At 50.3% G+C, this 15,702-nt stretch overlaps 1 protein-coding gene and 1 long non-coding RNA gene across 6 annotated transcripts in view; one reads left to right on the plus strand and one right to left on the minus strand.

Annotated features, from left to right (window-relative positions):
* Positions 1–400, minus strand: part of TSC1 (TSC complex subunit 1) — a 48,543-nt gene extending 48,143 nt beyond the window's left edge. The window contains exon 1 of one of the 5 annotated variants that reach the window (XM_089913930.1): positions 298–400. The gene's annotated coding sequence lies outside the window, so the exon portion shown is untranslated. Of the gene's footprint in view, positions 1–268 lie in introns of all 5 variants that reach the window. The other 4 variants (XM_022578330.2, XM_089913931.1, XM_022578331.2 and 1 more) reach the window with 4 other exon arrangements.
* Positions 401–485: 85 nt separating this feature from the next.
* Positions 486–6,877, plus strand: LOC111177089 (uncharacterized). The gene is made up of 2 exons (XR_016393675.1): positions 486–3,517; positions 4,512–6,877. It is a non-coding gene; the product is annotated as an uncharacterized LOC111177089 (long non-coding RNA).
* Positions 6,878–15,702: the final 8,825 nt, after the last annotated feature.

A 15,702-nucleotide genomic window follows, 5' to 3' on the forward strand; every position in this document is an offset into this window, starting at 1 on the left:
GCCGTCCCCTCCGTCGCCGAAGAGGGGCGACGTGCCGGCCGGGGCCGCCTCTCCTCCCCAGAGACCCGCCAGCCTGGCCGGGCCCCGCCGGAGATAGAGCGTAATAAGAGGGAGGGGAAAGCTCTCCGAACCCCCCTTCCCGGAGTCCCTTCTCCGGCAAGAGAGCCCCTTGGCCCAGCCCCACAGGGCCCCCCAGACTGAGGCCATGGTGCCAGGACTGCCCTGAGAAGCCCCCATGAAAGGGAGGGGGCGACACCCTCATACTCACACACCGTCTCCTCCCCCTCAGCTGTTTACCTCACAGCTCCTCCAGCCTACAGGGCGCCGCCATCTTGGACGTACAGCACCTCCCCCCCGTCGTGAAATGTCCGCGGCCGGTGCAGCCTCCGCCACGAAAAAGAGTCCCAGCGGGGTCTCACCCCCCACCCCGTCGAACCCGACGACAGATGACCGCGGTCGGCAGCACCTTTGGAAGGAAGGGGAAGTTCTGCTCATTACTGATGATGCTAACCAGTCGAGAAAGAAACAAGGAGAGTTTGTAAGGTAGGGGGGCGGGGACGGGCGGAAGGATTCCGAAAGGGAGCCGCTGAGAGGTCTTGTGACTGCGAAGGAGGCAAAAAGAAGGGCCGGCGCGGCGGGAGGAGCTACGCGAGAGAGCGAGGGGCGGGGCGGCGGGCCGGGCCGGCCCGGGCAAGAGGCGTAAACAAGTTGGCCCGGCTGGGTGTGGTTGGAGTGCACACCTCACGCCTTCGGAGGTTCCTTCTCCGCTCGCAGACCCGGGTGCCCCTTCCAGGGGTCTCCGTGTGCCCGGCCGCAGAGCTGCGTTCATGTTTCCCGAAGAGCCCGTAGGGCCCCTGTGGGCGAAGGGTCTGCTGTGGAGCCTTGGAGGAGTGGCAGCTCATCTGCGGAAAGAGAAAAGCTGCACCAGGGCAGCCTTCTTTCCTTCGCGGAGTATTTACAGAAGCCCACCTCTGGGCCTACGGAGACCCACAGTGGCTTCTACCCTCAGATTGCTGGCGTTTCAGACGTGGTCGCGACGTCTATGGAAAACCACCCTGATCAGAGCAGGCAGCTTTAAAAGCAGAACCCCTCAGTTCAGTTCCTGCTCCGCTGCTTCCCAGCAGTGTAAACCTGGGCAAGTCTTGAAGTCCCTTGAGCCTCAGTTTCTTCCTCTGTGAAATGGGCATAATAACAGGAGTGAAGTGAGGATTCAGGGAGAAAAAGTATGGAGAGTGTTCAGCACAGCGACCCGCGCCGAGTGAATGCTTGAAGGATGATGGCCCTTATCAGAGGCAGGGTATAGTAGACGCTGTGACTGATACAAAGCAGCCTGAGAGAGGCCGCAGTTCAGCTGTGGTGTCTGAAAGGCTTTCTGAAAGAGTGAGCATCCCGCCGGGTTTTAAAAGAAAGGTAGGTTTCATGAAATAGGAATGGGAGAGGCGTTTGGGAAGAAAAGGACTAAAGAAGAAGCAAGCGCCTACCGGGCTGGGGGAGTTATGGAAATAACAACTTTGGTCGTGGGAACTAGTTGGGTCAGGAGGCAAGGCGGCATATGGCTTAAGGGGCCTGCTGTGTGAGTGGCTAGCACGGTGGGTGCTGTCAGAATTCCAGGAGGCCCGGGGGGTCGGCTACTGTTAGCCCGTGGGTTGCCTTTGTGAGAATTAAAAAAAAAAGGCACTCCTTCTGGGCCCATAGCCCACGTGAGCAGAGCCCGGGCTGTATTTTGGCCTCTACCCACCTACCCGCACCCACACTCCTCCTGGGGACCCTTGAGCCGTGCGCATCCTTTATAATCATACTGGCTTCTGGGGGAGGTGAGCGTTGACCTGGAAATTCCACCAGCCTAACACACCATGGAGGCAGCTGGGGGAAGCCAAGAGCTCGTGATTCAAACAGACGAGAGCGTGAAGGCAGGTTTCTGCCATCGTGCTGACTGGGTGAGCCTTAGTTTCCTCATCTAGAGCATAGGGGTAATAATAACGCCCACCTAATGGGGATTTGGGGTGGATTCAACGAGACGTTAAGATGTAACCAGCACAGAGCCTATGTCAATAAATGTGAGTTTTGTTAATTTGTTAGCTGCGCTCACAGTCAGCATCCAGTCGCTGCCTGGAGTCAGGCCACCCGGTGCTGACTTCCGTGTAAGTTACCCAGCATAGTCGGCCGGGGGCCCAGAGATGGAAAGCTTGGGGGAGAAGGGGCGGGGCGGTGACTTCCGTGTAAGTTACCCAGCATAGTCGGCCGGGGGCCCAGAGATGGAAAGCTTGGGGGAGAAGGGGCGGGGCGGTGACTTCCGTGTAAGTTACCCAGCATAGTCGGCCGGGGGCCCAGAGATGGAAAGCTTGGGGGAGAAGGGGCGGGGCGGTCTGGGTTCAGGAACAGATTCCTGCCTTTGCGTTAGCACCATGGCAGGAACTCGGGCACTCTGAGACCACCAATGATTGGGAGAGTTAGGTTAAGGGATGGAGTCGGGGGATGGGCACTGCTCCAGAGCTCCAGCCCAGGAACCCCCCTTCCCTACCCGCAATCTTCCTGGGCTCCGTGATCTCATCCTGCTGGAATGCTCTCCTCCATGGAAGGACCTCAAGGGGGCCATAACCACGCTGTTCCTGTTTATACAGTGTCTGGAAGAAGAATGGTAATTGTTCTCTCAATATGGACCACCAGGGGCTGTGAGAAGAAGCTGGGAAGAAAGGCAGAGGCAGCCCTGCCGCTGTCTCCGTCCACTCCCCAGGGGCTGCCTTGCTATTTTCTGCTTTCCTGGGGTTGATTTTTGTCATTGGCTAAATAGACGTTGATCAGACCACTACCTTCCACGTACCACCCTGGAGCCTCCCCGTGGCAGGGGCTTCCTGACCGGGCTTTCTCCAACCGTCATGTCCAGCCTGTCTGAGTGTGACAGAAAACAGAAGGGGTGAGCCCTTGGAGGCAGGTGGCACCCACTTGATGTGTGTGAGGCATTCATCTGTGCAGCATCTCCCCCTCCCCTTCCTGGGGACAACCACAGCATCACCCTCAGGCCACAGGCACCTGGACCAGGTCTAGCCAATCCAAGATCCTGGGCATCCAGCCAAAGGGGTTGGTACAGTTGGACATGTGACCCAAGTTGGGCCAATCAGGGTGCTTCCCTGAGTCGTTATACGTGGATGCTGAAAGGGATGTTGTCTTTCCTCTGGGGTCACTAAACTGGGATGAGAAAGCTGTGACCCTCCCCCTCTCCCTCACCTATACCAGACGCTGTGAGGAGTCCAGCCAAAAGATGGAAAAGACACAGAGAGACAGAGACAAAGAGAGACAGAGATGGAAAGAGAAACGTAGGTTGCTACCCCCTCAAACTCCGGAGTCCCTGATGCCAGCTTCACCCTGCCTCCGAGTTCCATGAGGCAAAAACTATTTCCACTGATGTTGGCTTCAGTTGGGTTTCTGTCCCTCACAAACAAAAGACCTTCCAGATGCAATGAGATTTGAAGGCCTTTGGAAGGACACCACTAGTCAAAAATATGTCCTTTTCAGTGTCGTAAGTTCATCCATTTGAGTGGTTCTCTTGCTTCAGCTTTCTGTGTGGCAGCCCCCTGCTTTCAGGGGTCACACATTTACTGGAGGGTGGACTCCAAGCTCCTGGCAGTAGCCCCTGAGACTCTCAGCAGCCCTGGCCTCTCCAGTCCTGTCATTGTCCCCTTGCTGTCTAGCACTGTGTCCGAATGGACACATATGTATATAAATATATGCATATATTTTTAACTTAGTTGAATGGATTATGTCATAAATGGCGATCTGCTTCTTACTTTTTTCCCCACTCAACTTTATGTCTTGAAGCTTCATGTACCTTGCCCTGTATACGTGCAGCCAGTAGCTTCTAACTGCTGACGATTATTCAATGATGTGGATCTACCCTGATCTACTCTCCACTCTCCCAGGGAACGACACCCATAGTGCCACCAGAAACAACACTGTGATAAACTTCACTACTTGTTCCCGTATGCGTCCAGCTGAGAATTTCTTTGGGATACGTAACTAGGACTAAAACTGGTGGATCATAGAGTATGCATGGACTTGCTCTGTTGTTTTTAGAGAAAAAAAATTAGCTTTACAGGGGTATAATTGATACACAAAAGATTAATGTTATATCTTGATGACTTTGGACATGGCATGCACCTGTGGTACCATCACCACAGCCAAGGGACTAAACATAACCGTCACCTCCAAAATTTTTACACAGACTTACTTTTAAGAAACACCACCCAACTGTTCTCCAGGACAGCTGCCCCAGGCTACAGTCTCACTAGAAGTCTACAAAAATGCCCACATCCCTGCCAACACTCTTAATTGTAAAGTATAATAGGGCTATAGTGACCCATTCTTGTTTTAACTTACCTCTCTCTTAATGAGATGGAGCATTTTTTAATATTCTTGTCAGTCTTGTGGGTTTCATCCTCCATAAATGGTCAGTTCTTATCTTTTGACCATTTTTCTCTCAGGAGAGTTACTATCTTTTCCTTGTTGCTTTGCAGGATCGCAACACACGGAAACGTGTCCTTCGCTGACTGTAGATATTTCAAGTGTCTTCCCCCACCTGTTATCTTCCTATTAACTATATTGTACTTTGCTGGAAAAGAGACATTAATTTTGAAGTAATCAACTCCTTCTCCTTTTTTGACTTATAATTTGGGTTTCTGTGGTTTTGTTCAAGAATGCCTTTTCCAGCCCTTACTCATAAAGGACAGTTGGCATGGCGGCCACAGGTGTGCAGTGCGCGAACCAGGCCATCTGGGGAGGACAGAGGGAGTAAGGCTGAGTTGGGATCCTGGCTCTACAACTTGGCAGTGTGCCCTGGGTGAGTAACCAAACTTCAGTTTCTATACCTGGACGTGGGGATGCCACCAATACCTTAAATACCCAACTCAGAGGGTCACTAGGACAGTCCAGTGAGAGACTCATGTAAATGCCTATCAGAGCGCATGCCAAAGTGTGGGCACCTATGAATATCGTCATTACTGCTCCCTGATGCATGAGTGTCCTCAGGCTGCTGTGACAAAGTACACAAACCGCGTGGCTTTAAACCACAGAAGTGTGTTCTCTCTAAGTTCTGGACGCCAAAAATCTGCAATCAAAGGGTCAGCCGGGCTGGTCCCTTCTGGAGTCTGTGATGGGGAATGTCCCATGCCCTCTCCTACCTTCTGGGGGTTGCCAGCCATCTTTGATGTTCTTGGCTTGCAACTGCGTCCTTGGCTTACACGGACCATAATAAGGAATCTTTGGAATGTAATGTAAATCATTGAAAAAATACAAATCCATGAGTTCATAGTGATACTCAGAATTAAGGGGGGAAAAGGAGAGAGAAAATTTTAAAAATCCAATTATGCCAACACCTTATTATGGAAATCAGCAATTAAAAAGAAAAGATGAATCATTTACACCCTGATATTTGGAAGAACTCTGGCTCATCCACGGTTAATGAGGGAAAGCTCATCTTTACAGAAAAAAAAAACAAAACAGTTAATAAATGTGGAAGGAGTGAAAGAATTAGAAGGATCACCATTTTGCAACCATCAATGAAACAGTTGATTCAGCGGTGGAAGCTGAGCCCATTAGGAGAAGCTGTGGGGAACAGGATGCTTGCATGACGACAAAGTCCTACTCTACAGACTGCTTCTCACCTCACCTTTATGATGGAGAGAGCTGGCTGTCACCTCTTTAACCCAGTGACCAAACTTAGCATCACTAAGGTGGGACAACCTGACATTAGGTACCGCCAATGCTGTGGCGCACACAGCATCACCTGAGAAATATCCTTGCCTAAGACATCTCAGCTGAACTGCATCAAGCCTTGGCCCTAACGTCCAGTATACATGGGATGGAGGAACAGGTTAGACGGCACCTCAAGGAAACAATCAGACAAATCCGGAAAGCAGACCCTTCTACCAGGCTGGCCTGAGCTCTTTTGAGGGGGTGGGGGTTGGGGGGGGAGGGATCAATGTCAAAAGAAAGGGGTAGGGGGCGCTGTTCTATCATAAAGGAGGCTAAAGAAACAGGCAAACGCAATGCTTGAAAGTTGGCATGATCCTGATTCTAAAAGAGCCACTCTACGAGAAAATGGGGGGAGATTGCAAAAAAAAAAAAAAATGTGAGTCTGAAATGAATATGCAATGATACTAGGAAATTATTGACAGTTTTCTTAGGTGTGATAATGACAGTTACATGATGATATAAGAATATCTGTTTTTAGGAGATACATGCTCAAGTATTTATGGGTGAAGTGTCATGATGTCTGCAATACATCTTCAAAATGTTTTATCAAAACGAAACACATTTATATGTACATATATATGCATATAGAGACATAAAGCACAGTTGGCAAATGATAACTTGTTGAATAACAGTGAGGGATATATAGGTGTTCATTAGACATGTTTCACTTGCTTTCTTTTTGGAAATTTTTCATAATAAAAACTTGCAAAAATACGTGAAGATCAGAAAATAATAATTGGACTGCACAGCGAAGGGAAATCTGAGATCCTCACCACGAGATGGTGAGATACTCCGGGCTTCACTCTCACCCCCTGTGTCTGTGAAAATGAAGGATTGGGCAGACGTTTGTTTTTAACTTTGGTGAACTACGCATCACATAAAATTTGCCATCTTAACCATGTTTAAGTGCACAGTTCAGGGGCATTGAGCACGTTCACATCGCCGTGCGGCCATCACCCCCATCCATCTCCAGGACGTTTTCATCTTGCAAAACAGAAACGCCGTACCTATTAAATAACTCATCCCTCACCCACAGCTTCTAGCAACCACTGTTCTACTTTCTGTCTCTGTGATGTTGACTTCTCCAGATACCCCGCGTAAGTGGAATAAAGTATTTATCTTTCTGTGATTGGCTTATTGGACTTAACAGAATGTCTTCAAGGTTCATCTGTGTTGTAGCCCGTGTCAGAATTCGCTTCCTTTTTAAGGCTGACTATTCCATTGCACAGATATACTCTATTTTGTTTACTTATTCATTTGTCGATAGACACTGGGCAGCCTCCCCCGCTTGGCTGTTGTGAATACCGCTGCTGGGAAGACGGGCATACGGGTATCGCTTTGAGTCCCCACTTTGATGCTTCAGGTGCATACCCAGGAGAGGAATGGCTGGATCTGGGTGGGGTGATTTGTAAAGGATCCTTTCCTGCTTTCCAAATGAGCTTATTACACGTGTCCTTTTAAACTGCAAACCACTCATCTTGCAGAAATGCGTGGCCAGACCACCTTTCAAGGACTACCAACTGTAGTCCCAAGACTGCTATGGCCTCACCCTCTCCCCAGCTTCTACATTCTTTTCCTCAGAGAAGGAGACCTCCCTACATGCTCTTGGGTAGATAAGAAACAACCGGAAGAGAAAAATGCTCACCCTTCAGGGGACAATGATAAAATGGTAATTTGAAAACCTCTGAAGGTACAGGCAAAATGAATGTAAATTGAGTGCAAATCCTAGAAGCTGGAAGGCAGCGCCCCCTGCAGGTCACTTCTAATGCTGATCAGCCCTGAGATAGACTGCTCTTTCCCCGATGGGTTTGTATTTCGAGTTCTCTGCAGAGAGGTGTATGTCGTCCTGAATGTCTTTCCTCGGCTCTCACTTCTTTATGGGTTCCTTTGAGGCTTTGCTTCCTCGGTCTGGAGACTGAAGCCATGCCCAAGGCCCAAAGCCCCCTGACCCACTTAGGATGTCGGGGGAGAGAGGGCCTCTCCCCGCTCAACAGCCACAGAAAACTCCTCTGATGGCTGAAACTACGCAGGCACCAAGGCCACCACTCCCTGGGGCTACTTGATGGGGCTTGACCGAGGAGGTGAGGACCCACTGGGGGATTTTCACCCTCCTCAGGCTGGCTAATGAACCGCCCCCCGCCCCCCACACACACGCACAGTGCTTGTTGGGAAGAATACAAACTAGCATCCATGCATCACAAGCTTACTGATCCTGGGATGTGCCAGGCATGGTGCTGGAGAAACCCTGGGGATAGGAGGTGGGGTCCTTGCCCTGGTTGGTCAGGCAGATGCCCCCACTTATCACTGTGTGGACTTGGCTGTGGTGCCAGCTGCACCTGGGGGTTGGTGCTTGGTTTCCCGTCATTTGGTCAATACTTCCAAGTGACAAAATGCTACCTGGGACTAAAAGAGGCGAGGCTTGTGAAGGCCCTGCACCCTCTCTGGCATGGGTGAATGTTCACGAGACTCCCATTCCTTCCTCTGTGCCTGCAGCCTCGCGAGGGCTTCCTGGGAGTATCCAGAGAACACAAGCGCGGAAGTCACCGGGAGTTTATGGCGCAGTAACCAGATGCCGTGTGTTTCATTAATAACCAGCCTGCCATGTAAATTAGCACAACCCACCTGGTAGGAATCAGGCTGACATGCCCTGTTTGCTTGTTTGCCCTCAGCAGCTAAGGCTTCTGGACTAGCCCATGAAAGAGAGGGCAGAGTTCCACAGCTGAATATTTCTGATGAGATGTGATAACTTACACATTTAAAGCATTTTAGCATTTATAAAATGTTTTGCATGTATTATCTCATTTGCTACCTACAGCTCCAAGGGAAGCTTTATCTTAGCCCTGTTTTAGAGACGGCAAGTCTGAGGCTCGGGGAGGCTAATGTCTGCCTGTGGTCTGCAGCGGGTGTGTGTCAAGGCCAGGAGCAAGCCCAGGTCTGAGTACAGGCACGATGCACCCATTGGCCCCAAGTGACTCTGGAGAATCCGACGTTATCCGCTCTGTTAATTGCCACCGGGGATTTATGTTTTATAAAACATATATGAGGGATTCCCTGGTGGCGCAGTGGTTGAGAGTCCGCCTGCCGATGCAGGGGACACGGGTTCGTGGCCTGGTCCGGGAAGATCCCACATGCCGCGGAGCGGCTGGGCCTGTGAGCCATGGCCTCTGAGCCTGCGCGTCCGGAGCCTGTGCTCCGCAACCGGAGAGGCCACAACAGTGAGAGGCCACAACAGTGAGAGGCCCACGTACCGCAAAAACAGCAGCAACAACAAAAAAACAAAACATATATGAATCACCTAGATGGGAGGCGATAGATCACCAGTCTCCATTATGAAGGGCTGTCAAGAAGAGTTAGCCTCTCCAGTCCTCACGAGCCTCCTGCCAGAGGGTTTCATGAAGTCGCTGTGGGGTAGAAGGAGCAGATGAGCTACTTGACAGGATCCCAGCGCTCTGTCTGATGCCCCTCCCGGGGATGCTGGGAGGCATCAAGCAGGAACGCTGGCCCTTGAAGGGTCCTCTCTTGTACCCCCTGCTTCCCTGCCTGATTTCTCGAAGCCCCTCTTTCCTGTCTTGCTCCTCTAGGCGAACCAACCATCTTGTGAAGTGAAGGCACCCCAGAACCTCACGCTGTGGTCTTCCACCAGGAAGCTGCCCGTCCCCATCTCGAGATTCCTGGAGGCAAGAGGATGGGAGGGTTGAGCTTACAGACCGAGGGACATAATGCCTGTGTGGTACCCAAGAGCAAAGGGCCAATAAAGATTTGTTTGAATCGAAAACATTATACACACATATGTATGTGTGGGGAGAGGGAGACTGGAGAGAGGCGGAGAGGAAGGAGAGGGAGAGAAAGGGAGGGGGGAAGAGGCAGGGAGAGAGGGAGGGAAATTAAAAGGATACACGTCAGGATGGAGGTGCATATTTTATTTTCTTCTTTCTACTCTGATCATATTTCATTCTTGTAATTTAAGCAGTAATTAGATAGATGGATGATGGATGGATGGATGGATAGATAGATAGATAGAGGGATAGAGTTTTCGGGCTGGTTTTTGCTAAAGGAAAAGTAGGCAGGAGCGCCACCGTGTGGCGAATTGCTGCCTTCCGTGGAGCCCGGGCGCCTGGGAGGTGGGGTCGGCCAGCACGGAGTGCCGTCCGCGAGGCGCAGGCAGGGCGGGGCTCCCTCCACCTCAGCTGCCTGCAGCTCCTGGGCTTGGACAGAGCTCCCCAGTCTCCCTGAATGACTGAGTCGCAGCAGGACCGCGATGGGTGCCTTTCCGGCGCCAGGAGACAGAGGAGGATTGGTGGTGGTGGTAGGAGGGTCACCGTTGGGCAGCATCTGGGAGCCCTCGCCCCCAGGGCAAAGACCACCTGGTCCGTCCTCTCGTCCCCAGGACGGGTGGGCTCAGCTCAGCTCCCGCTTGCTGCATTCTGTGGCCATTCTAAGCCAAGGCCATAAATGTACCCAAGGTCACAGAGCTGATGCCAGCTGATGCTGGGACCAGAGGCTGAACCCTGCAGCACACCCAGCACAGCACAGGTCAGCCTTACTGGGGTCAGTCTGTGCCTGTCGTCTGCTGAGACAGGATTCCACAGGATCCTTCCCTCAGATAGCTGCTGGTCTTATTAAGAAGCAGCTGAGTGCCCATGACAATGGACAGAGACAAGAATCGAAGGGTTGTCGTGGTGGGCCAAATCCTTTATACTACAGGTGACCCAGAGATTGTGGGAAGTCTGGAAGGCTTCCTGGAGGAGTAGACTGAAGAAAAAGGACATTCCAGGCAGGGGGAACAGGAAGGGCAAAGGCAGGAGTTGGAATTTGGTCTGGTGGATGAAGAACTCACCTGCCATATCAGTAAACAAAGGATGTTGTGGCCACCAAGCCCTCAGCCACTGCAACCACACACAGGGGTGCACCCCAGGGGATTCAGGATGGAGAAAAACAGGATACTGACCCTAGATAGCTAAGATGCATATCAAAGGAATAATTTCATTAAGCCCAGACTCTTGCACTTTCCCATTCATAGAAAAGCCCTAAATTCATTAACTTGAGGTGCTGGGTTTTATGGCTGTGCTGTGCGGCATGTGGAATCTTATTTCCCCGACCAGGGGTCAAACCCATGTCCTCTGCCGTGGAAGCGCGGAGTCTTAACCACTGGATCGCCAGGGAAGTTCCCCGGTTTTTCTTTAATTAGCAATAATCTTTTGATGTTCGACTACCTGCTTTTTTGTTTTGTTTTGTTTTGTTTTTTGTTTTTGCAAAAACATATATCCTGGTATATCCTGGCTCCTCCCTTACCTCTTTAGAACAGTCCCTCAGAGCTACCTGCGAGGCTGTCTCCTGGGCTTAAGTCCTCAGTAATGCCTCAAATAAAATATAATTCTCAGCTTTCACGTTGTGCTTTTTTTTTTAATCGACAGTCTCCAGCAGGAAGGACACAGCATATTCAGGTGACAATGAGAAGATGGTTAGAAGGTGGCAGCTACAACCCTAAACACTTTTCTGGCTTTATTCTGTGTCCTTGCCCAAACCCTTTTTCCACTCTCCTGTGGTTTTAGCAGGTCGGCCAACCCCGGGCCAATGAGAGGCCCATATCCCTCTCCCCGCTACAGTGAATGGTGCAGAGATGAGCCAATCAGAGTCACTCCCTGGCCTCTAACTGAAACTATTGAGAGAGCAGCTTTCTTTCCACTGGAGTTTCTAAGCTTATGGACTCAAACTGGTAATGCTGAGGATCTCAGCCGCAGGATAAAGCAAAGCTGAGAGATGGAAAGTGAGATATTCATGCATTGATTGATTGAAACATTCATTCTGTAACTACATCATCAGTATCTACCATACACTGAGATTCAGCTGTGAGCCAGGGAAATGAGACCCCTGCTCTTGTAGTGCCCACATTCCTTGTGGGCAGTGAGGCCCCAAAAATAAATAAATAAAGAGGAAATAAATCCACAAGATATTTTCAGTTAATTATGAATGCTAAGAAGAGTAAGGCTGATGAAACAGAAAGCGTCTGGGGTGGGAAAGTCAGGCTTTAGTTGATGGCAAAGGAGGTCTCGCTACAGCGGTGACATTTCAGCTGAGACCTGGATGACAAGGGGTCAGCCATGGAAAGATCTGGGGTTGGGCCGTCCAGCAGAGGGGACAATGAATGCAAATGTCCTGAGGCTGGAATGAATGAGATCCAGGCAATATCATGTGAGCATCTGGATCCAGCCATACCTGAAGTAGACTCTTTTCAGTGACATGAAGTAATTGTTTTGTTGTTGTTCTTTTTTTTTTTTTTTGACAACTGACCACAGGGAACCATTTTCTTTTTAAATATTTATTTATTATTTATTTTTTGGCTGCATTGGGTCTTAGTTGTGGCATGCGGGATCTTTCATCGAGGTGCACAGGCTCTTCATTGCGGCACACGGGCTTCTCTCTAGTTGTGGCCCACAGGCTCCAGAGCACGCAGGCTCAGTAGTTGCGGCATGTGGGCTTAATTGCCCCGTGGCATGTGGGATCTTAATTCCCTGACCAGGGATCGTCCCCTGCACTGGAAGGCGGATTCTTAACCACTGGACCACCAGGGAAGTCCCTTGTTGTTCTTAAACAAGTTTAAATCGGGTTTCTGCAACTTGCATCTGAAAAAGTTCCATCATTTGAAAGAATTCTGACACCATGAAAACACTGAGTGCTATTCTCTGAAGCTGAGATTTCTGTCCTGTGGGCAAAGGGAACTCCTTAAAGGTTTTCTTTTTTTTTTTTTGCGGTGCACGGGCCTCTCACTGCTGTGGCCTCTCCCGTTGTGGAGCACAGGCTCCGGACGTGCAGGCTCAGCGGCCATGGCTCACGGGCCCAGCCGCTCCGCGGCATGTGGGATCTTCCCGGACCGGGGCACGAACCCGTGTCCCCTGCATCGGCAGGCGGACTCCCAACCACTGCGCCACCAGGGAAGCCCCTCATTAAAGGTTCTAAGCCAGGGAGGAATCTTCCTGATTGTGCTCCTTCTTTCCTCTCTAGGCTCATCTCTCGAGTGTCCTCTCCTTCCCTCCCCTTCCTTCAGTTGCCACCCTCCACTCAGACTGAACTTGGCTGCTGTCACTTCCCTGAAGGTCCTGGCCTCCAGTCCTTTGCACATCCTTCCCTACTTTCCTTCTCCCAACCAACTCAGCCTGGCATCAACTTAGATGCCACTTCCTTCACTAACTCTCCTGGGTCCATTTCCCGATGCCCCAAGCTCCTTGTTTACATGCAAACCACATTCCCATCACAGCACTTATTAGCCCAAATTGTAAATGTCTGGGTATTCTGTCCCACCTGCTAGACAAAGAAGAAGCTCACTAGGGCTCCTGTCTGGTTCTTGTTTGAAACCCTAGCATCTGGTACCTAGTAGGTACTCAGTAAACATGTATTAGCTAAGGGAATGTAATGGACCAAATGTCTGTGTCTCCCCAAAATTCATATGTTGATGAATGAATGTGATGGTATTTGGAGGTGGGGCCTTTGGATGGGAGATAGGTTTAGATGAGTCATGAGGTTGGGACCCCCATGATGGGATTAGTGTCCTCTTAAGAGGGGGAAGAGAGACCAGAGCTTGTCCTCTCTCTGCCATGTGAGGCCTCAGCAAGATGGCGGCTGTCTACAAGCCTGGAAGCTTGTCCTCACCAGAGACTCAATCTACTGGCAACTTGACCTTGGACTTCCCAGCCTCTGTGAGAAATAAATGCTGTTTAAGTCACCCAGTATGTGGTGTCTTGTTCTGGCAGCCCGAGCTGGGAGGAGGGAAGGGGGAAGAAGGAGAGACCTGGCACATGAAAGGTACCAACAGAACTCGAATGAATGAATGAATGGGCACAAGGATGCTGATGTGACCTAGCCCTTGGAAGAGTCTAAATGAAGGCATTTCATCTCCAGGGCTGCCTACCAAGAGGAGTGGTGTTGGCTCTGCAGGCAGCCCTGGAAGGGATCCAGAGGCTGGGAGGTCTCAGTCTGCAAGAGCGTATGAGAGGCTGCCTGGGGCCTCCTGGCTTCAACTGATGTGCTCATGGGGCCTGGCCAGTGCTCTCCCATAGAGGGGCTCCCAGGTGGCTCCAGGGAAGGCCTGTCTTTACTTGCAGGCTGGGATCCTGGTCTAGGAAAGGAGTCCCTGAGTTGGTTACTCAAGGGGGCAGAGAAGGACCCTAAGTGGGACTACATCTTAGAACAACAGCTGAACTGTACGTGCCTGATACAGCAGCTTTACACTAGAAAGCACCCCACAAACTAAATGCCCTGAATGGAGAAGGTGATTAGTAAGGTAAGCCATGAAAAACCGTGAAATCATTAAACATGTTAATGAAAGCCACAAGAGAATTTAGGAGGTCCTGAAACAAAATAACATTCAGTGAAAAGAGAAAAAGACCTGCTGGTTGACAATAGCAAACTGTGGACATGTGTGTATACCAAAGTGAATTAAGGGGCAAGTCCTTGAATTAATTTTTCTTTTTCTTTCTACTGTAATCATTTTTCTAATTATTTTTTATTTTTCTGAACATCCTTGAATTCTTTGCATAATGACAAAGAGTTCCAGTTGACTATGGGCAAACTGCAGCATCCAAAGAATATTCCAGGAGTTTCCACTAATCTCTCTGTCCACCAAGAAGAGAGACCAGTCGTCTCCTGTGTTTGGCCTGTGGTCCAGAGAGTACCAGCACCGCACAGACCAGGGTGACCCCCAGGCTGGAGCTCCCTCGATGGCCTGGCCCAGCAGCAGTGAGACCCTGCCCGAAACCCCGCCTTTCTCTCCATGTCGGACCTTGGACTTCAGTTATGTCGGGGCTTCCTGTCGCCAAACTTGTTTTCTTTAGGAGGGAAACATAATCTCTCCAGCTCTGGGCTTGCAGTGCATATGCAAATCAGCCTAACACTGCTCTATTTTGTGAGTTCTCATATGCAAAACCTCCTGAAATAAATCAGCCATCCCGTAAGCTGGGGGAGGCTTGAGGGGCAGAGGAGGAAGAAGGAGGTGGCTTCTGTGCCCAGTGGGCTGAAATGTCCGAGACTGGCCATCCCAGCCTTCCCGCTGGTGACGGACACCTGGAGGCAGCCCCCATCGCCCGGCCCTCCCAGTACTCCACAGCGGCCACCAGATGGCAGCACACGCGGGCCTTGGGACCCGAGAGCAGCCTGCCCGTGGGCCTGAGCGGCTGAGGGTCCCGCACATGCGGGAATCACCCACGTTCAATATCACACCTGCTGCTCCCCGCTCGCTCTAGGGTCAAGTCTGGGAAAGCGTGGATTTGACTTTTTTCTCAACGGCGACCTCTGCAAGGACAAGAGGGGCCCCTCTAAAAGCAGTTTGCAGCAGCGCAAGCCAAGGGCTTTGTAGGGGAATGCTCCAGGCTGGGGTTGCTGAGTGCTGAGCTCGTGGAGTGAGGGAGGGAAGGAAGGAGAAGAAGGAAAGGGAGAAAGGAAGGAGGGAAGGAGAGAGGAAAGAGGGAAAGAAAGAAAGAAAGAAAGAAAGAAAGAAAGAAAGAAAGAAAGAAAGAAAGAAGGAAGGAAGGAAGAAAGAAGGAAGAAAGAAAGAAAGAAAGAAAGAAAGGAAGAAGGAAGAAAGAAAGAAGAAAGAAAGAAAGAAAGAAGGAAGAAAGAAAGAAGAAAGAAAGAAAGGAAGAAGGAAGAAAGAAAGAAGAAAGAAAGAAAGAAAGAAAGAAAGAAAGAAAGAAAGAAAGAAAAAGAAGGAAGGGAGGAAGGAAGAAAGAGACTAACTTATGAGTTCTCTACACAAAATCAGGTTTATAAGTAAATGTTTTATTTTAACTTCAATTTTTAAAATTTAATAATTTAGCCATTACTTTTTAAACCCACATGTTATTAAAAATTTCCGGAGAGTGCGTGCTGCTCCAGGAGTGGCGGGTTAGAGAAGAGAATGGAGAGTCTTGGCTCCTGGAAAGCTTTGATAAGCAAATACAGCCCAGAGCTCTGGCGCGCTCT

The sequence above is a fragment of the Delphinapterus leucas genome, chromosome 6 (assembly GCF_059928025.1).
Source record: "Delphinapterus leucas isolate spDelLeu-1000000601 "Yukka" chromosome 6, BTC_Dleu_Yukka2, whole genome shotgun sequence".
In the NCBI taxonomy this organism is placed as follows: Eukaryota; Metazoa; Chordata; class Mammalia; order Artiodactyla; family Monodontidae; genus Delphinapterus; species Delphinapterus leucas.